The 21,287-nt window shown below is 45.4% G+C and overlaps 1 non-coding gene across 1 annotated transcript; it reads left to right on the top strand.

Annotated features, from left to right (window-relative positions):
• Window positions 1-14,888: 14,888 nt before the first annotated feature.
• On the top strand, window positions 14,889-14,983 carry trnai-uau (transfer RNA isoleucine (anticodon UAU)). Its single transcript has 2 exons — window positions 14,889-14,926; window positions 14,948-14,983. It is a non-coding gene; the product is annotated as a tRNA-Ile (tRNA).
• The last annotated feature ends 6,304 nt before the right edge of the window (window positions 14,984-21,287 follow it).

Below are 21,287 nucleotides of genomic sequence, written 5' to 3'. Positions count from 1 at the left end.
TCAATGTCAGGCCACCAGTCATGAGATCTGGCTATGCTTTCATAAGGACAATCTCTGGGTGCTTGCAATGGAGCTCCTGGTAAAATGCCTCCCTACCTCGTAAGGGCATAACTAGTTGTCCGGCCCACATCAGGCAGTCTGGCTGTAGTGAGAGTTCATGCATGCACCTATGGAAGTGTTTGACCTTCTTGGGGCAGCCATCGCGAGCCTCTGCCCAGTCACCGGTTAAAATTCATCTTTTAATTAGAGATACCGTGGGGTCGCTCCTCGTCCAGGCTCTGATTTGGTGAGCCGTCATGGGTGAACCTGTGGATTCAAAGCCATTGATTGTCATGACCGTCTCAGAGTCATTGTTCGTCGGAACCGTCTGTGGTCGCCAGGTGTCGCCTGCTAAGCGCATCGGCACAGTTGTCTGTGCCTGGTCTGTGCCTTATCGTGTAGTCGTAAGCCATCCGCTGAATGCGCGCCGACGCATTGGCTGCCTTGCACTCGGATAGGAGGGACGTGAGAGATTTGTGGTCAGTTTCTAACGCAAACTTGGCCCCGAATGATATTGCTGCATCTTTTTGACACCATACACGTACGTAAATGCCTCCTTCTCAAACATACCGTACCCGCGCTCTGCCCGCGAAAGTGACCTGGTGACATAAGCAACGGGCTGCATTTTACCCGCATCATTGACGTGCTGTAAAGCGCAACCGACCCCGTATGCTGACGGATCACACATAAGGATTAATTTTTACCGAGGTCAAAAAAGGCTAAAACGCTCTTGGAACATAGGAGGTTGCATGTCTTATTGAAGGCACGTTCTTGGGCGTCCCCCCAAAACCAATCGCACCCCTTTCTGAGTAGCACGTGGAGAGGCTCCAGCAGCGTGCTCAGGTTCTGCATAAAGTTCCCAAAGTAATTGAGCTGCCTGGAGAAAGGCACGCAGTTCCGAGACATTCCAGGGTCTGGGTGCCAGGTGAATCGCTTCGGTTTTAGATTCCGTTGGGAGGATTCAATCAGCGGCAATCCTTCTGCCAAAAAATTCAACCTCAGGCGCGAGAATCAGACAAGTGGATTTCTTAACTCTTAGGCCTACCCAATCCAATCGACCGAGTATTCCCTCAAGATTACGGAGATGAGAGTCGGTGTCCCTGCCCGTGATGAGTATGGTATCTTGAAACACAACCATCCCCGGGATAGACTTGAGCAGACTCTCCATGTAGCGCTGGAATATAGCAGCCGCCGACCTGATGCCAAATGGGCATCGATTGTAACTAAAAAGGCCTCGATGTGTGTTGATGGTGGTGAGTAGCTGAGACTCTTCAGTCAGTTCTTGCATCGTATATGCAGATGTGAGGTCAAGTACGAGAAAGGTTTTCCTCCAGCCAATGTGGCAAACAGGTCCTCTGCTCTGGGCAGCGGGTATTGATCCTGTAGAGAGACTCTGTTTATGGTAGACTTGCAATCCCCACCGATTTGCACGGATCCATCAGACTTCATGAATGGGATGATGGGGCTTGCCCAGTAGCTGAATTCCACGGGAGAAATTATGTCTTCCCGCAGAAGCCGGGCCAGTTCGGTTTCTCACTTTCCCTCATCACGTATAGGTCCTTAGTTTGGTGTTGATCTTTGTGAGTTTTGGTCTGTTGCTTTTGTGCGGCCACAGCTGTTTAAATTTTTGAACGCTCATGAGGGATTGACTGGCCCCCGTGTCCAGTTCCATGTTGACGGGTATCCCGTTGAGTAGAACCCTCATCATAATTGGAGGCGTCTTGGTCTAAGAACAGTGGACATTGATCGTGTTAACCCGCTGTATCTCGGCATCCCGTGCACTATTCCAACCATCTTCTGGTCCGCTTTTCAACCCTTCCGATTCGTACAGCAGCCGAACGGCTGTTCTTCTGCAAATGCGAGTCAGATGCCATGTGTAGTTGCAGTTTCTGCAAACGGCATGCTGAAATCGACACACCCTGGTTGGGTGCCTTCCCCCACATCTCCAACACAGACCGCTTCCATTAATTCCGAAGGATGTACTGCGTCTGGCTGATCTCCCTTGAGCTTCTCTCAATCTGCTGTTGATTGTTCGCATTGTGGGTTGATGAGGTGTGATCGGCCGTTCATGTGGCCCTTGATTTTGATGGCTTCTGGCGCCACTGCCTGCTGTTGAAGGCATGCTCTCCTGCCTTTGACTGTGTGTGGGGGTAGTGGGTTGTTTCACAATGTGAATCCCTTGTTCCGATGCCTAGTTGGTTGTCATACCCGAAGTATAGATCAGCCTCGTTTCTTCTTCGCATGCCAAGAACATCCGTGCGATCAGTGCTGCTGCCTTTAGATTCCAGTTCTTAGTGTCTATAAGCTTTCAGAATATGCCTGCGTGGCCTATTCCTTCAATAAAAAAGTCTCTCAATACTTATCTCCTTAGTTAATCGGGGAACTCACATGAACTAGCAGCCTCCGAAGTTCCACCACGAAGTAGGATATGCTTTGGCCCACACAGCGTCTGTAGTTGTAGAACCTGTGTCTGGGAATGTGTAGGCTACTCGCTGGCTTCATATGGTCTCTCACCAATGCGCTCAACTCCTCAAACGACTTGCTTGCTGGTTTCTTGGGTGCCAGCAGTCTTTCATTAAAGCATATGTTTTCGATCCACAGCTGGTCAGGAGATGGGCTCTTGTCTTGTCTGCCTTATCTTCGCCCAGCCAGTTGGTAATCGGGCAACAACGTAACAAAGGATGGTCCAGAGGAGATTTTCGTGGAACAGCAGAACCATTTCCAGAAAATGGGAACGATGCTTATGATCCGATCCGATACGTTGAACATAATGTTGAGGTCAGAAGCCTATAACATGCCTGCAATAGATGGTTCAACGGCTTTTAGTCAGACTGGGCAGCTTGGCGACCCCGGATTGATTCCCTGTCCGCTTTGAATTCGGCAGCCAAGTGACTAATTCAAAACCCAGCTTCTCACATCTTTTCAACTCTAGAAAAACAGGACGCACTCATATTCAGGGCAGATTTGGAGATTGAGGCTGAATGTATGCTTATCCCAGTTGAGGTGAGGTTATGCGTACTGACAGGATTATACACTTATCAAGTATGGGCCGGACCAAACACGGGTTCAGGGTATCCAACGAGACACAGAGGTGAGTACCTCTCAGATACGTTAACTTTACACAGTTGGGTGAGTTTCACTTTGCTCTAGAATTTGGACGCTGTGGGATCATCGGCACAAAATCACACGTTTTAATGTGAAATATTTTTATTTTCTCTCATGTCGACCGGCTGTGTGAAGCGGAATTTTGAGTAAAAACTAGCGGGGCTCGTACAGGATTAGTACCTGGGATCTCTCGCATTTCAAATGTGATCATCCCTCAGCGACAATCAGACACCAACTAGAACGAGCCGCCGACAGTGAAGGCATTAGCTCTCAGATTCTGACGGTATTGAGAAAAGATATTCGGCACACCGTGCGCGTGCTGTGCTCCAGAACTATCTAATTAGTCCCCCTCTCCATAGTCCTACAAATGTCATACCTTTGACGAATATATTATTAATTTGAGATATGACATTAGCAAACTGCTGCATTCTTGTTAGCGAAAGAGGAATTTGGCGATGAGGTTAAATGTGTTTGACAAACGACCAGCGGGGGGTGGGTCAAAGTTGTAACACAACAACGACGAGGATGGGATTACGAACCCATGCGTGCAGAACACAACGGATTTGTAGTAGATCGCCTTAACCTCTCGGCAACCTCGTCTTTTACTTACCGAAGCGTCAGCCATTCAATTTCACGCTTTTTGTATGCAAACATAAATAAAGTGCAAGAAAATCCACTTCAAAGCTTCCTCTACCCGTGAAACCAGATGCACAATGATGAATACGTGCGATTAGATTCATAAAGCAATTGTCCGAGATGGTTGTTTTTTCGGCAGAAACCCAGCAAAGAATATCAAATTTCACAGAGCAGTCTAATTGACCACGGCAGGACTCAAACCTGCAATCTTCTGATAACTTTACGATTAAGCCACGCCGTCTCTGCCATTTGCGCCAAATGTGCTGTTGATTACATTGGGAGCAACTTCGGGCAAACTGCTATATAAAGGAGTGGATTTCGAAAAAGATCAGCATATTTCGAGTAAATGAACAGATGCACTGCGATTTGGGTGCGCACCGTCGCAGGCAACCCCATTTGGAATAGAACAGTTTAACAATTCGGTCACTGCAGCTGAAATCACACTCCTTCTAAACAATACAACATGATCCAGGATTATGAGAAAATCTGTTTTAAAGGGACAGATTGATCCTGGACTGACAGCAAATCGGTTCAGACAGACACAAACTGATCCGTGACCTCTCGCATTTCCACTGTGAAAATCACAAAGAGAGAACCATATCCCTGGACCAACGAGCCGCCGACAGTAAAGTGCGTAACCCATTCGATATCAAAAGGAATTAGGAGTTCCTCTAACAGAGGGGTAAGGAGCTCCTGAAACAGAGGGATAAGGAGCTCTTGAAACAAAGGAATTAGGAGCTCCTGCAACAGAGGGATAAGGAGCTCCTGAAATAGAGGGATAAGGAGCTCCTGCAACAGAGGGATAAGGAGCTCCTGAAACAGAGTGATAAGGAGCTCTTAAAATAGAGGGATAAGGAGCTTCAGAAAAAGAGGCATAAGGAGCTCAGAAACAGAGGGATAAGGGACGCATGAAACAGAGGTATAAGGAGCTCCTGAAACAGAAGAATTAGGAGCTACTGTAACAGAGGGATAAGGAGCTCCTGAAACAGGCATAAGGAGCTCCTGAATCAGAGAAATTAGGCGCTCCTGCAACAGAGGGGTAAGGAGCTTCTGACACAAAGGAATTAGGACCTCCTGCAACAGAGGGATAAGGAGCTCCTGAAACAGTGGGATAAGTAGCTCCTGAAACAGAGGGACAATGAGCTCCTGAAACAGAGGGATAAGGAGCTGCTGAAACAGAGGAATTAGGAGCTCGTGAAACAGTGTGATAAGGAGCTCCTGAAACAGTGGGATAAAGAGCACCTGAAACAGTGGGATAAGGAGCTCCTGCAACAGTGGGATAAGTAGCTCCTGCAACAAAGGGACAACGAGCTCCAGAAACAGTGGAATAAGGAGCTCCTGAAACAGAGGGATAAGGAGCTGCTGAAACAGAGGAATTAGGAGCTCCTGCAACAGTGGGAAAAGGAGCTCCTGAAACAGTGGGATAAAGAGCTCCTGAAACAGAGGGTTAAGGAGCTCCAGAAACAGAGCGATAAGGAGCTCCAGAAACAGAGGGATAAGGAGCTACAGAAACAGAGGGATAAGGAGCTCCAGAAACAGAGGGATAAGGAGCTCCAGAAACAGAGCGATAAGGAGCTCCAGAAACAGAGGGATAAGGAGCTCCAGAAACAGAGGGATAAGGAGCTCCAGAAAGAGAGGGATAAGGAGCTCCAGAAACAGAGCGATAAGGAGCTCCAGAAACAGAGGGATAAGGAGCTCCAGAAACAGAGGGATAAGGAGTTCCAGAAACAGAGGGAAAAGGAGCTCCAGAAACAGAGGGATAAGGAACTCATGAAAAATAGGGATAAGGAGCACCATAAACAGAGCGATAAGGAGCTCCAGAAACAGAGGGATAAGGAGCTCCAGAAACAGAGGGATAAGGAGCTCCAGAAACAGAGGGATAAGGAACTCATGAAACAGAGGGATAAGGAACTCATGAAACAGAGGGATAAGGAGCTCCAGAAACAGAGGGATAAGGAGCTCCAGAAACAGAGCGATAAGGAGCTCCAGAAACAGAGGGATAAGGAGCTCCAGAAACAGAGGGATAAGGAGTTCCAGAAACAGAGGGAAAAGGAGCTCCAGAAACAGAGGGATAAGGAACTCATGAAAAAGAGTGATAAGGAGCACCAGAAACAGAGCGATAAGGAGCTCCAGAAACAGAGGGATAAGGAGCTCCAGAAACAGAGGGATAAGGAGCTCCAGAAACAGAGGGATAAGGAACTCATGAAACAGAGGGATAAGGAACTCATGAAACAGAGGGATAAGGAGCTCCAGAAACAGAGTGATAGGGAGCTCCAGAAACAGAGGGATAAGGAACTCCTGAAACAGAGGGATAAGGAGCTCCAGAAACAGAGCGATAAGGAGCTCCAGAAACAGAGGGATAAGGAACTCATGAAACATAGGGATAAGTATCTCCAGAAACAGAGTGATAGGGAAATACTGAAACAGAGGGATAAGGAGCTCCTGAAACAGAGTGACAGGGAGCTCCTGAACCAGAGGGATAATGAGCACCTGAAAGAGCGGGATAAGGAGCTCCTGAAACAGAGGGATAAGGAGCTCCAGAAACAGAGCGATAAGAAGCTCCAGAAACAGAGTGATAAGGAACTCATGAAACATAGAGATAAGGATCTCCAGAAACAGAGTGATAGGGAGCTCCTGAAACAGAGGGATAAGGAGCTCCTGAAACAGAGTGATAGGGAGCTCCTGAAACAGAGGGATAAGGAGCTCCTGAAACAGAGGGATAAGGAGCTCCTGAAACAGAGGGATAAGGAGCTCCTGAAACAGGGGAATTTGGAACTCCTGAAAGAGAGGAATAAGGAGCTCCTGAAACAGAGGGATAAGGAGCTCCTGAAACAGAGGGATAAGGAGCTCCAGAAACAGAAGGATAAGGAGCTCCTGAAACAGAGGGATTAGGCGCTCCTGAAACATGGGGATTTCAGAGCGTCGGCGAAGGGATTTTATGAGTTTCACAAACAGGAGCATTTGGTGTTCAAAAGACAGGTGAATTATGACCACCAAAAACAGGGTGATTAGGAAAGATTTCTGTACTTGCACCCGTAAATATCATTGTCAGGTACAGTTTCTAACTATAATGTACTCTGATCCATCTTTCTTAGGGTCAATGTGGAAGAACTTACACTTCGCCACAGGGACCTATATCTACACAGTTATTTTCGCAAACACTTAATTAATGTCTCTTTGCAACTTTATGTTCCACGACACTATTTGCAGTGCCAGTTACATTGTTATTCACTAAAATTGGACGAGAGAGCGGGACTGGAAACAGTCTCCCCGTTTTTTTACTTTCTCTGTCTTCTCACGTCTGTCTTTCTTTCTGTCTCCCCATCGGTTTCCAAAACTCTCTCGCCCAACATTTCACTCCACCGTCTTTCTCGCCACTTGTGTAACCCCCGTATGTCTTTCTCTGTGCACCTCCCGCCTGTCTCTCCATCTGACTTACCACTGTCTTTTTCTTTCGTCTGCTGTTATCTCTATTTCTGTCTCCCCTTCTGTGCCCATCAGTCTCTCCCCCTCCATCCCTCTCCCGTCTGTCTCTCGAGTCTGTCCCTTGCAGTTCTCCGTCCGTCTGGCCGCGCAGTCTGTCCACCTATTTCTCTCTCTGTCTGTCTCTGTTGTTACCTCCCTGTCTCCCACCTGTTTAACTTCGTCGTTTGCACCCTCTCTGTCTCCCCATTCTGGCTCTCCCTCTCCATATCTTTCCTGCTTGCCTGTGTCTGTCTGATCCTTCTGTTCTATTTCTGTCTTCCCCGTTTCCCTCTGCTGTATCTCTCTCCCCTTCTACATCCTCCCGTCTGTCTCCCAACATCAGCCTCGCCCACTCTGTCTCCTTCTTTTACATTTCCAGTAGGACTATCTCCACCACAAGGTCTGTCGCTCTCTCTCTATCACCTCCTGTGTGTGTGTCACTCTCTGTACCTCCCTCTGTATCTCCTTCCTCTATATCGCCCGTCTTTCTCTCACCCTCTGTTGTCCGCTCTGGCTTACCAGTTTGCCTGCTCCCGTCTGGCACCGTCTCTGCCTTTGCCTTTGTAACATATCATCTATCTACCACAGTCTGTCGCAATCCACCATTCTTCCAGTCAATCTCTATCCCAACACACCCAATGTGTTGCTCTCTCTTCTCTGTCTCTCGCTCCCCCAGCTCTTTTTCTTTGTCTATCGCGTCGTTTTCTCCCTGTCTCTCCGTGTCTGATTTCTGCCGATTTCTATCCCACGTCTGTCCCATTCTAACCCGCCTCACGTGTACTCACTTCTGCATCAAACCCGTCTGTCCCTGTCTATCCACAGCGGTCTCCCCATCTCGCACTCTCTCTGTCACCCCCAAATGTTTATCTCTCTTTGCTCCGCCGATCTGTCTGTCCGTCTCACTCTGTGTCTCGGCCTTCTCGTTCTCTCCCTCTTTCTCCCCACGTCTGTCTCCCTATCTTTCTCACTCCGTTTGACCCATCCATTACCCCATCGACTGCCTCTGTCTAGATATCTCTCTCTTTCCCTGTCTCCAACGTGTTTTTTTGAATTAATTCAGAATTTTGGGCATCGCTACTAAGGCCTTCCTTCCTTATTTGTCCTTCTGAAACTGCCCCGGAGAAGGTGGTGGTGAGCCAACTATTTGAACCGCTGCAGTCTGTGTGGTTAAGTTACTCCCACAATGCTGACATTGTCGCAGCGGTTTGATTCAACTGAGTGTCTCGCTGGGCCATTGTAGAGGGCATTGAAGTGTCAACCACATTGCTGTGCATTTGGAGTCACGTCTCGCCCAGAGCAGGAAAAGACAGTATATTTCATCCTTTAAAGGACATTAGTGAACCAGCTGGATTGGTGCGACGATCCAGTAGTATCAAGGTCAGTTTTGATACTAGCTTTTTAAATCCAGATTGATGTAATTAACTGAACCTAAATTCCTCAGCTGTGGTGGCAGGATTTGAACTTACATCTCGGGACCTTTAGTCCAGGCCACTGGATTAGTTCAGTAACATTCCCACTCTGCTACCGGAAGGTTTCTCTCGTTCTCTCTCTCGGTCTGTCTCCGCCTTCCTTCTCCCCCACCTGCCTCTCTCTGTCTTGCCATCTGCCTTTTTCCACCGCCTGTCTCCATCCCTCTATCTTCCTCCCCACGCCCCTACCCTTATCTGTCTCTCTATCTGATCCCCCGTATGTCTCTCTCATTCTCCCTCCTCTTCTGTCTTTCTGGTCTTGTCTCTTCTGTATGCCTCTCTCTCTGTCTCTGTCTCCTCATCTGTCTGCCTTTGCTGTCTGCCCCATCTGTATCTCTCGCCGACTCGCCCTGTTGGCCCCGATTGTTTCAACCAATTCTCCATTTCTCTGTCCCTTACACTTCTGTCTCACCCCCTCTCTCTCTCACTTACTGCGTCACCCCACCGGCTCTCTCTCTCTCTCTCTCACTCTCTATCCCAGCCCAATCTGTTATCTTTCTGGCTAACACACTTCTGCCTCCCCTCTCTGCCAATTACTGTCCCCTTCCAGCATTCACCCCTGTCTGCCCCTGTCTATCGCTCTCTGTCTGCCTTCCGTCAGTCTTCCCTTTCTGCCTCCCCTGTCTGTCAAGCACTTCCCACTTCCACCATTCACCCCCGTCTGCCCCTCTCTGTCGCTCTCTGTCTGCGTTCCGTCAATTTTTCCTGTCTGTCACGCACTGCCCCCTTCCATTATTCTCCCACTTCTGACTACACCCTTCTGTCTTCCACGTCTATCTCTCTCTTTGTCTCCCACCATATCTCTCAGCCCCCCAGTTTGTCTCCAACCTTTTCTCACCCTGTCGGTCTATCAAGCCGCCCCCTCCCCTCAGTATTGTCTCTCTCTATAACCCCCACCATAATTAACTCACTCTTTCACCCCTCCCCCTCTTCTGTCGCTCTGTCTCTTTCAAAATCCGTCTGTCTCGCATTCTGTCTCTCCGGACTGTCTCCTCTCCATCACAACCCCCTGTCTGTCTCTCTCTTTCTCTGACATGCACATAACTGTCTCCCCCTGCCTGTTCATCTCTCTGTCACGTTTAGCAGGCGTAAGATTTTGAAGGAGATCTTCGAGGCAAGAGTTGGGCAAATAGCGCAAATCTCCGACCGCAAAGACCCTTCTCACGGGGATGCGTTGGATCTGTCAAAAGCCATTTTGATTGTCCCAGTGCCGATTTTCGGCACATGCACATCGCGCTCTGAGAAGCACACTTGAGGGGCCTCGACGGGTGCGTGCTGACAAGTTATCAATGGCGATTGCAATAATTATTCATCTTTCACAAGAGTTATGAAATTAATTTAACAAGCTTCATTTTAATTTAATAAATCCCGGAACGGGCATCGAACCTGTGCCGACCAGGAGAGAGCGCAGCATCCTAACCACTAGGTGGCGCTCACAGGGTGAGTAAACGTTGAGGCCGAGAACTCGTGAGCCAGTCAGACGGCCTCTGTGAGAATCTTCAAAGCAGAATGTTCAAAGTAAACTAGTCGCAACAGCATTGAACTGCAATTTTAACAAAACAGCCAAAGCCTGTGTATTGCCCTGGCACACATGCCGGAAATTTAACGGCGCAATTTAACCGTTTTGAAGATTGAATGTCTTTTGGAACTGGCTCGTTTTGTTAACTGTGAAACATATGATTTATCTTAAAGACTTGGATATTTTATTGCAGTCTTCTGCTGTTGCGACTTTACAAGAACAACAACATCAATTTAGCTCCCAGATTGATGTGCGGTATCCAGATTGGTTTCAATACCCGCAAACTGGCGCACTGGGATTACATCGGGCAGTATCTGGATTGCATTGTTGACGCTTCACGTCAATGACATTTAAACACAACCTCGTCATCAGAAATCTTTCCAGAGATGCTGCCTGAATATATCTAACATTTTCTGATGTCATTTCAGATTTACAGGCTTCGCAGTACTTTGCTTTTGAAACTAAAACGTTATGTAATTTGACATCATTGAGGATTCGAATGTCAGGGCATTTATTCAACGGCAAACTTGAGATGTGCGTGGTGTGTATCCTCCCTGCTGTCAGGTACAGAACATCACTGAGTGGTGAGGAACATTTCGAGGTGTGAAGGGGATCAGAATAACCCTGATCTATGTGCTAACCAAGACATAAGGAGATAAGGGGATGAGTTCCTACAGTCAGAGTTTCAGGTGTAATTGAGGAAAATAATGAGCAGGACCACAAAGGTATTCCATGGATTAATCCCAGTGCCCCGCGCTATTGAGTTTAGAAGAAACGGTGCACGAGGTTGGGCTGCAGAAACCTGGGACATTGGGACCAGTTCTGGCGCAGGACGGACCTGTTACAGTAGGTCGGGTTGGACATCAACAGAGCTTGGACCAAAGTACTCGCGGGAAGATTAACTTCTGGGTCCGGAGAGAGATTGAACTAATTTGGCAGTGGATTTGTGTATCAGGATGAAACATCTGTAGATGGTGTAATTTTGCAATGTATACCCAAGTCCAGATGATTAGTATATATCAAATATAGCAAATAGATGTTAACAAATATGATGTGATTGGGATTACGGAGACGTGGCTCCAGGATGATCAGGGCTGGGAACTCAACATTCAGGGGTATTCAACATTCAGGAAGGATAGAATAAAAGGAAAAGGAGGTGGGGTAGCATTGCTGGTTAAAGAGGAGATTAATGCAATAGTTAGGAAAGACATTAGCTTGGATGATGTGGAATCTATATGGGTAGAGCTGCAGAACACCAAAGGGCAAAAAACGTTAGTAGGAGTTGTGTACAGACCTCCAAACAGTAATAGGGATGTTGGGGAGGGCATCAAACAGGAAATTAGGGGTGCATGCAATAAAGGTGCAGCAGTTATAATGGGTGACTTTAATATGCACATAGATTGGGCTAGCCAAACTGGAAGCAATACGGTGGAGGAGGATTTCCTGGAGTGCATAAGGGATGGTTTTCTAGACCAATATGTTGAGGAACCAACTAGGGGGGAGGCCATCTTAGACTGGGTGTTGTGTAATGAGAGAGGATTAATTAGCAATCTCATTGTGCGAGGCCCCTTGGGGAAGAGTGACCATAATATGGTGGAATTCTGCATTAGGATGGAGAATGAAACAGTAATTTCAGAGACCATGGTCCAGAACTTAAAGAAGGGTATCCTTTGAAGGTATGAGGCGTGAATTGGCTAGGATAGATTGGCGAATGATACTTAGGGGGTTGACTGTGGATGGGCAATGGCAGACATTTAGAGACCGCATGGATGAAGTACAACAATTGTACATTCCTGTCTGGCGTAAAAATAAAAAGGGGAAGGTGGCTCAACCGTGGCTATCTAGGGAAATCAGGGATAGTATTAAAGCCAAGGAAGTGGCATACAAATTGGCCAGAAATAGCAGCGAACCTGGGGACTGGGAGAAATTTAGAACTCAGCAGAGGAGGACAAAGGGTTTTATTAGGACAGGAAAAATGGAGTACGAGAAGAAGCTTGCAGGGAACATTAAGGCGGATTGCAAAAGTTTCTATAGGTATGTAAAGAGAAAAAGGTTGGTGAAGACAAACGTAGGTCCCCTGCAGTCAGAATCAGGGGAAGTCATAACGGGGAGCAAAGAAATGGCGGATCAATTGAACAAGTACTTTGGTTCGGTATTCACTAAGGAGGATACAAACAACCTTCCGGATATAAAAGGGGTCAGAGGGTCTAGTAAGGAAGAGGAACTGAGGGAAATCTTTATTAGTCGGGAAATTGTGTTGGGGAAATTGATGGGATTGAAGGCCGATAAATCCCCAGGGCCTGATGGACTGCATCCTAGAGTACTTAAGGAGGTGGCCTTGGAAATAGCGGATGCATTGACAGTCATTTTCCAACATTCCATTGACTCTGGATCAGTTCCTATGGAGTGGAGGGTAGCCAATGTAACCCCACTTTTTAAAAAAGGAGGGAGAGAGAAAACAGTGAATTATAGACCGGTCAGCCTGACCTCAGTAGTGGGTAAAGTGATGGAATCAATTATTAAGGATGTCATAGCAGTGCATCTGGAAAATGGTGACATGATAGGTCCAAGTCAGCATGGATTTGTGAAAGGGAAATCATGCTTGACAAATCTTCTGGAATTTTTTGAGGATGTTTCCAGTAAAGTGGACAAGGGAGAACCAGTTGATGTGGTATATTTGGACTTTCAGAAGGCTTTCGACAAGGTCCCACACAAGAGATTAATGTGCAAAGTTAAAGCACATGGGATTGGGGGTAGTGTGCTGACGTGGATTGAGAACTGGTTGTCAGACAGGAAGCAAAGAGTAGGAGTAAACGGGTACTTTTCAGAATGGCAGGCAGTGACTAGTGGAGTGCCGCAAGGTTCTGTGCTGGGGCCCCAGCTGTTTACATTGTACATTAATGATTTAGACGAGGGGATTAAATGCAGTATCTCCAAATTTGCGGATGATACTAAGTTGGGTGGCAGTGTGAGCTGCGAGGAGGATGCTATTAGGCTGCAGAGTGACTTGGATAGGTTAGGTGAGTGGGCAAATGCATGGCAGATGAAGTATAATGTGGATAAATGTGAGGTTATCCACTTTGGTGGTAAAAACAGAGAGACAGACTATTATCTGAATGGTGACAGATTAGGAAAAGGGAAGGTGCAACGAGACCTGGGTGTCATGGTACATCAGTCATTGAAGGTTGGCATGCAGGTACAGCAGGCGGTTAAGAAAGCAAATGGCATGTTGGCCTTCATAGCGAGGGGATTTGAATACAGGGGCAGGGAGGTGTTGCTACAGTTGTACAGGGCCTTGGTGAGGCCACACCTGGAGTATTGTGTACAGTTTTGGTCTCCTAACTTGAGGAAGGACATTCTTGCTATTGAGGGAGTGCAGCGAAGGTTCACCAGACTGATTCCCGGGATGGCGGGACTGACCTATCAAGAAAGATTGGATCAATTGGGATTGTATTCACTGGAGTTCAGAAGAATGAGAGGGGACCTCATAGAAACGTTTAAAATTCTGACGGGTTTAGACAGGTTAGATGCAGAAAGAATGTTCCCAATGTTGGGGAAGTCCAGAACCAGGGGTCACAGTCTGAGGATAAGGGGTAAGCCATTTAGGACCGAGATGAGGAGAAACTTCTTCACCCAGAGAGTGGTGAACCTGTGGAATTCTCTACCACAGAAAGTAGTTGAGGCCAATTCACTAAATATATTCAAAAGGGAGTTAGATGAAGTCCTTACTACTCGGGGGATCAAGGGTTATGGCGAGAAAGCAGGAAGGGGGTACTGAAGTTTCATGTTCAGCCATGAACTCATTGAATGGCGGTGCAGGCTAGAAGGGCTGAATGGCCTGCTCCGGCACCTATTTTCTATGTTTCTATGTTTCTATGAACGTGGCCTCAGACAGCGCATTTCAGCCCATCCATGCGAAACGATTTCCCACTGCCCGAACAAACCTTCCCTTACACCGAGCACAACAGGCAAAACAGGTACAGCAGAATTTGCTGAGGACCGCAGAGAGCAAAATGTTCTTTGATCAGCGATAGTTCTAAATATATTTTAATGTCTCTATGTTAAGTAGCAATTTGTTCTGTGGGATATACATATATTTTGTACATCTGTGTTCGTTTACGTATTTGAAAGCAACAACGTTATTTATAATTGAATTGTGGAGCACCTGTGTGTGTTATATATGTATATTCTGTGTCTATCTTTGTATCTATGTTACTTGTAAACACCTCGCAAATAAACGTAAATACAATTGCAGCACAGAGATTCTTGGAGATAAATTCAGAAAGAAAACAGAGATAAAAACAAATACATTTATAAAAACGCAATGATATACGCAAATAATTTGATTATCAAGGTTCCACACAAATGTATTTACAAGTCACAGATAGATGCACAAATATATTTTAAATTTCCCGCAAGGACATCCAAATTCATTAGAAATAACAAAACATTACACACAAAAATAAAACACATCTATGGCGAAAATCTATGGAGTCTCAATAATTGAAGGCTTCTTGCAGAGATCCGGCACAGACACGATGGGATGAATAGTTTCCTTCTGTGCTGAATGATTCGATGATTCTTTGTTTTCTTTCTTGCAAGACAGGTGGAACAGGCAGATGCATGATGGGAGCACTGAAACAGCAAAACCTGCAGCTCTAGTGGCGCAATTGGTTAGCGTGCGGTACTTATATGACAGTATCAAACACAAGAAATGCCGAGGTTGTGAGTTCGAGACTCACCGAGAGCAGCCGATGCTTTTGCATGTGACATTTGTACATTTCAGAGTGTGAGGCCGTTTTCTTTTTATCCATCTCTCTTGTCTCTTCTCCATGTTCTCTGGTGCTGTCTGTGTCTCTTGCTGCGGTCATCATAGTGTCAATCTGTGGGTTATTTCTGAATGAATACCCGTGCCTGTTCCCGACATGAAATAAATGAGGGGATCAAACAATTCCTCATCTGACACTAGGGAATTAATGAGCCAACATTTATAACAAGATATAGTTTATTGTAAATTTAACACCGATATAGGTTCAATTGTGTAAAAAACCAAACTATGATCAGAACGTGTTTCCAATAAGCTGCCTTTTAATGTATTGTCGCAAGCGCTACCATTGTCGCTCAAAGAGTTTCATAATTAATCAACATAAAAATCAAGCAATGAAACGGTAGAGAGGGTTCTAAGACTGTCGAATGCCCCTGCCCAGAGCAACATTTAAAACAAGGTTTAAAAACTGGCAGCGTGTAGGAGGAAGGGAAGAGAGGAAAGAGAGCCACAGAAAGGCCACGGGAGTTTCCGAAGCTTAGGGAGCTTTTTTCTGACCACAGCATAGTTGGGCATGGCACAGATATTGTTGCTGTTAAATATGAATAAAATGCAATGTTTGTTTGCAGGTCTTTCTATTTCTTACCTGCTACATTCATAGAAAAATAGAAACAGGAGGTGGATATTCAGCCATTCAATCATGCTCCGCATTTTAACTAACTATGTCATAACTCCATTTGCCTGCGATGATTCCAGGGAACATTATGACGGATTGCAAAAGTTTCTATAGATATGAAAAGAGAAAAAGGTTAGTAAAGACAAACGTAGGTCACCTGCAGTCAGAATCAGGGGAATTCATAACGGGGAACAAAGAAATGGCGGACCAATTGAACAAGTACTTTGGTTCAGTATTCACTAAGGAGGACACAAACAACCTTCCCGATATAAAAGTGGTCAGAGTATCTAATAAGGAGGAGGAACTGAGGGAAATCATTATTAGTCGGGATATTGTGTTGGGGAAATCGATGGGATTGAAGGCCGATAAATTCCCAGGGCCTGATGGACTGCATCCCAGAGTACTTAAGGAAATGGCCTTCGAAATAGCCAATGCATTGACAGTCATTTTCCAAAATTCCATTGATTCTGGATCAGTTCCTATGGAGGGGAGGGTAGCCAATGTAACCCCACTTTTAAAAAAGGAGGGAGAGAGAAAACAGGGAATTATAGAAGGTCAGCCTGACATCGGTAGTGGGTAAAATGATGGAATCAATTATTAAGCATGTACTAGCAGCGCATTTGGAAAGAGGTGACATGATAGGTCCAAGTCAGCATGGATTTGTGAAAGGGAAATCATGCTTGACAAATCTTCTGGAATTTTTTGAGGATGTTTCCAGTGGAGTGGACAAGGGAGAACCAGTTGATGTGGTATATTTGGTCTTTCAGAAGGGTTTCGACAAGGTCCCACACAAGAGATTAATGTGCAAAGTTAAAGCACAAGGGATTGGGGGTAGTGTGCTGACATGGATTGAGAACTGGTTGTCAGACAGGAAGCAAAGAGTAGGAGTAAATGGGTACTTTTCAGAATGGCAGGCAGTGACTAGTGGGGAACCTCAAGGTTCTGTGCTGTGGCCCCAGCTGTTTACACTGTACATAAATGATTTAGATGAGGGAATTAAATGTAGTATCTCTAAATTTGCGGATGACACTAAGTTGGGTGGCAGTGCGAGCTGCGAGGAGGATGCTATGAGGCTGCAGAGCGACATGGATAGGTTAGGTGAGTGGGCAAATGCATGGCAGATGAAGTATAATGTGGATAAAAATGAGGATATCCACTTTGGTGGTAAAAGCAGAGAGACAGACTGTTATCTGAATGGTGACAGATTCGGATAAGTGGAGGTGCAACGGGACCTGGGTGTCATGAAGGTTGGAATGCAGGTGCAGCAGGCGGTTCAGAAAGCAAATGGCATGTTGGCCTTCATAGCGAGGGGATTTGAGTACAGGGGCAGGGAGGTGTTGCTGCAGTTTAACAGGGCCTTGGTAGGCCACACCTGGAGTATTGTGTACAGTTTTGGTCTCCTAACCTGAGGAAGGACATTGTTGCTATTGAGAGAGTGCAGCGAAGGTTCACCAGACTGATTCCCATCAATGTGGGACTGACCTATCAAGAAAGACTGGGTCAACTGGGCTTGTATTCACTGGAGTTCAGAAGAATGCGAGGGGACCTCTTAGGAAACTTTAAAATTCTGATGGGTTTACACAGGTTAGATGCAGGAAGAATGTTCCCTATGTTGGCGAAGTCCAGAACCAGGGGACACAGTCTAAGGAGAAGGGGTAAGCCATTTAAGACCGAGATGAGGAGAAACATCTTCACCCAGAGAGTGGTGAACCTGTGGAATTCTCTACCACAGAAAGTTGTTGAGGCCAATTCACTAAATATATTCAAAAATGAGTTTGATAAAGTCCTTACTACTAGGGGATCAAGGGGTATGGCGAGAAAGCAGGAATGGAGTACTGATGTTGCATGTCCAGCCATGAACTCATTTAATGGCGGTGCAGGCCAGATGGGCCGAATGGCCTATTCCTGCACCTATTTTCTATGTTTCTATGTTTCTATAAGTCTTCGTATCATTGCCTAACAAAAATCTATCATTGTGAAACTTGAAAATGTCAATTACCCCCAGCCACGATAGATTTTTAGGGGAGGAATTATAAGACAGGTGGAATAGGCAGCTGTATGATGGAAGCATTAATACCACACAGCATCCGCACACATGCAGAGGTGGACTCGGATAGCACGCAGTACTTATATGATCATATCAGCCCCGGAATAGTCGATGTTGTGAGTTCGAGCCTCACCTAAAACAACTGATAATTTTGCTTGTAACATTTCCACAGGAATCGAAGGTACAATTGCTGTATCCCAAAACGTTATCTACATATTCACTGTTTTATTCCAGCACTTATTTTCCTCATGCTAACAATATTGCAACGGAGGATGAGAATTGTAATAATTTATGGGATGGAGTGGAGGCGTTTTGACATTTAATGAAGAACTCTGATGTAAAGAATAATGTGCCGGAAACACACTCGATTTCACAGAGATGATATGTAAACGCATTGGTTATCTCCACATAATTCCTGCACCATATTCAACAGAAACAAGGATTTCGTTAATAATGTTGTGCTCAATGTTGCAATGGCTCGTGCATTGGACTTCTCGCTGATTCTGTTCGATAGAAACATTCAAACTTGTCGATTCGAGTCCTATCAAAGTCCAATCGTAAATTAATTGAATGGTTACCGCAAAGCAGGAGGCCATTCGTCCCATCGAGAGCGTGCCAGCTCTCAGCTAGTCCCAATCCCCCGTCCTTTCCCCATAGCCCTGCAACAGGGTTGGCTGATTCCGAGGCTGGAAAGTGAAAGTCTGCAGCACACCGAAACTGTCTGTGATAGCCGGAAGGTTCAATGTTTTGGGCCTGATATACACTCAAGTTTACCTGCTCGCCACAACACTGTTTAAAGCTCCATTCATTGCTTGAATAAATAAGAGCTCCAGCTGCGGGCTACATTTCCCTCTCTCAGAGCCTGAGAGATCGCCAGGGAGCGAAGCACGTTTAAACTGTCGCCCAATTATCTTTTAAGCTTTTACAACATTTCAAGAGAGCAAAAGGATTTCCGCTCAAGATGCAATGACCTTTTCTGTTATTGCCTTCGCATTCATCTTTCTATCTCTCCCTATCTCTGCCTCTTGTATTTCTCTGCTTTTCGCTGATTAAGTTCTCAGGCTTCAATGGACGGCCTGGGCTGATCTAACCTGCAAAAAGGGCAGGAATGGGTAAAGAAAGACGTGGACTATAGGACAGAATGGTGTAAATTCGGGGCAAATATCTTCACAGATATGTCCCTTCACGCTCACAGTGAAATAAAGCAGCACCGATTATAGATGTCTTAATGTAGAGTGTACATTATGAGGATAGCGAGACAGACGACAATATAAAGCTATTAATGCTGCAAAATTTATTTCATAATACAGGTCACATATTCAAAATTACTTTTGTAAACACATTCCAATATTGTTGACTAGGAATTGTCAGCAATGCTCGCACGGCAGTTGGATGCCTGTGTCCAATTGGAAAGCTGTCAGAAAGAACATGCAGAACATTGACTTTCTGCTGAGCAGACCACGAGCCTCCTTCTTGAAAATGGTTCTCCAGTCCCGCTAAGAGGTGATTAAGCATCATGAGAGTTGGATGGGACTGTGCCCACTTTATAGCAGGACCTGTAGGGGGCATTTTCCGTTCCTTAAAGAACAGTAATGACTCAGTTTCAGATTTTGCTGCAGAGTTTGCTCGCACCAATCGCAATTCGGCCCAAGGATGAGCCGAGCCGATCACGTGGAGTTAATACAATTCCTCCAGTCAGTAAATTCAGTTGGCATATCAAGAAAATATAAGAAATCACCTTGACTTGGTCAGTGAGTGCGCAGCTTTATGGATAAGGTATATTTTCAGGAAATTACAGTTTTTTTGGAGATTTAGATTCAAAGCTTAATTTATGTAATATTCAATCAAATGCTTGGAAGGTTTATCAGCAACAAACGCTCAACATAGTAAATGCGCACAATCGATGAGCAGTCCATCGCCTTAACCTCTCGGCTGCCATCTAGCACAACTTAGCTATTCCATTTCAGGCTTTTTGCATCCATACAGAAATACGCTGCAAAACGTCCCCTTCACGACCTGTCCTGCCCATATCGAAAATGTCGAAAATGTACAATCAGCTTCTGTAAGCAAACGACCTTCAGTTACGACAGGATGGTAGTGAAATGTCTCCTCAAAAGATGAGGTGCGGGCCCCTTTTAATTAGACCAGGCAGCTGGACACGCCGTTTTAAAACCGACCAATGCAGAACTCTCTACAGTTTGACCACATTCGGCGTACTGTGTGCAATTCTGGTCGCCATATTATGAAAGAAGATAAGCAAGGCACTGGATAGGGTGCGGAGAAGATGGTATACTATCAGGAAAGAATCGACAGGCTCAATTTATTTTGTCGTGAAACAAGAAGTCTGAGTGGTGAACTAATAGAGCTCCTTAATATCTTGAAAGGTTTTGATAGACTAGTTACACAGTGTTTTTACTTGTGGGGAAGAGTATTACTAGAGACCATCAATATAAGAAAAATCAGCAACAAATCAAATTGGGCATTAAGAAGAATCTTCTTTCGCCAGAGAGTAGTAAGAATTTAAAACTCGCTACCACCAGAGTGGTTGAATGAAATGTTATAGATGCATGTAAGGAGCGGTCGAATAAACATATGAAGGAGAGCTGAATGTAGGGCTATGCTGATAGTGCTGGATGCGGAAAGAGGGGTGAATGCTCCAGTGGACCACAAAGGTCGATATTGACAGGTTGGTCCTAATAGCCTGTTTTGCATTGAATATCCTATGTAATCGTATTATTTCGACACCCATGAGTCCAATTCAAAAGCCAACTTCTCACAACTTTTAGACCTGGAGGAAATAACACTGATTAATATTCCTGGCTAAGGGTGTTTCAAGATTGATGCTACTTAAAATCGATCTCATTGACGAAGCTTTAAGGCATCTGCCGTAATTTCTCTTTTATGTGGCTCGTTTTCAGCGGTATTTGATTTGTCTTAAGCTTTCGTGGAGCGCCCTGTGACGTCTTAAAGGCGCTACATAAATGCAAGTTGTTATTGTTTTAATATTTGCATCATTGCCTCCCTGTTTATGGTTTCAAAGAAAACGTGCTAGTTCAGAAGGCATGCGGCATATTTACCTTTATTAGCCGAGGTATATTGTACAAGAGCAGTGAAGTTATGCTAGAGTTATATAAAATATTATATGGGCAATAACTAGAATACTGCATACACATCATTACAGGAACGATGCAATTGCGCTAGAGAGGGTGCAAAAGAGATTTACGAGGATGTTGACTGGACTGGAAAATTTTACCTATGAGTAATGATTCGATCGGCTGGGTTTTATTCCATTGGAATATAGGCAGCTGAGGGGAATCATTATTGATGTGTTCAAAATTATGAGGGGCCGAGAGAGAGTGGATAGGAAGGACCTATTTTTCTGAGCAGAATGGTCAACAACGAGGGAACATCGATTTAAAATCATTGGTAGCAAGTTTAGAGGGGATTTGACTGGAAATGTCTTCAACCAGAGCAAGTTGGGAGTCTGGAACTCACTGCCTGAAAGTGTGGTAGAGGCGGAAACCCAAACCACATTTAAAACGCGCTTGGATTTGCATTGAAGTGCA

This window comes from Pristiophorus japonicus, unplaced genomic scaffold (assembly GCF_044704955.1).
Source record: "Pristiophorus japonicus isolate sPriJap1 unplaced genomic scaffold, sPriJap1.hap1 HAP1_SCAFFOLD_134, whole genome shotgun sequence".
Classification (NCBI taxonomy): Eukaryota; Metazoa; Chordata; class Chondrichthyes; family Pristiophoridae; genus Pristiophorus; species Pristiophorus japonicus.
Note: the sequence above shows the minus strand (reverse complement) of the source record. Positions and strands in the feature narration are given on the sequence as shown.